Below are 1,172 nucleotides of genomic sequence, written 5' to 3' on the forward strand. Positions count from 1 at the left end.
ACACATAATACTTCCGATATAATAACAAACACATGACCAAATTTAACTAGACAGCAAGGAGATAAGACCAAATGGGCAAGAACTAAAAGAAACAACAGACAGTAGAAACAGATCTGTAGACCACAATGATTGGAATTGTCATATACAGACTGTAGAACAGTAAAGATTATTATCATTAAACAGCAAAGAATATAAAAACAAAATCTTAAGAAAATTGACAGGGAACTGGAAGATATAAAAATCGATGTAACAATTTTGTAAAAGAACCAAGTAGAAATTCTACACTTGATCTTAGCCAAAAGGCCAAGAAGCAATGCCAAGTAGGAATTCTAGATTTGAAAAATACCACAACAGAAAATAACAAGATTAACAACAGATTGAGAATAAGCCCAAAGAAACAGTGCTAGATGAAGCACAAGCCAAAGGATGAGACTCAGAAGAGCCAGAAGATAGTGATAGAGCTGAATATATGTTTAATTGCAGTCCCATGAACAGAGGAGAGGGAGAGGGAGGTTGTGAGATTGAGAGAGAAGTAATTTTGAAGTGATGAAGGCCAAGAAACTTCAGAAACGATGGAAGACAGCAATACACAGAGGTGCACTGCATCCCAAACAGAACTTTTAAAAATCCACATGTAACAGAGCTTATTAAACTTTAGAAAGCAGAATTAAGCAATCTTATCCCTTTTGTTCTCATTGTCCAGATCTTGGTCATGTAGCTACAACTACCTGCAGGAGAGGGTGGAAAATGTGAGGTTTTACTCCATTGTTTATTCAGATGTATATGCTCTGACAAACACTGCAAGTTTATTACCATGAGAGAGAAGAGAAGCATCAGCGTTGACATTGATGTCTTTCCAAGGTCACATGGCTAGTAAGTGGCAGATCAGATATTTACTCCAGCGTGGCCGGGCTCTGTAGCCTGTGCTCTAGTTGTTTGCTGTACAAGCGTATGACTATAGTCCAATGCTTGGGTTTGCAACCATTGGCCACAACTCAACAGAGTGTATTAATTAAGCAAAAGGATGATTAAAGACAGATTAGAAACAGGATAACCAGACCAGGATCATGCTAGCAGAAAACTAGCACTTCTCAAACATTTCAGTGTTGTTCATATTCATTAAGAATATGCCACCCGTGACACAGGGTCTGAAAGTGTACAAAAGGCTGCAA

At 38.0% G+C, this 1,172-nt stretch overlaps 1 pseudogene; it reads right to left on the bottom strand.

Annotated features, from left to right (window-relative positions):
* Positions 1 to 220: 220 nt before the first annotated feature.
* LOC112932398 (U2 spliceosomal RNA) lies at positions 221 to 315 on the bottom strand (annotated as a pseudogene).
* Between the last annotated feature and the right edge of the window lie 857 nt (positions 316 to 1,172).

This window comes from Vulpes vulpes, chromosome X (assembly GCF_048418805.1).
Source record: "Vulpes vulpes isolate BD-2025 chromosome X, VulVul3, whole genome shotgun sequence".
In the NCBI taxonomy this organism is placed as follows: Eukaryota; Metazoa; Chordata; class Mammalia; order Carnivora; family Canidae; genus Vulpes; species Vulpes vulpes.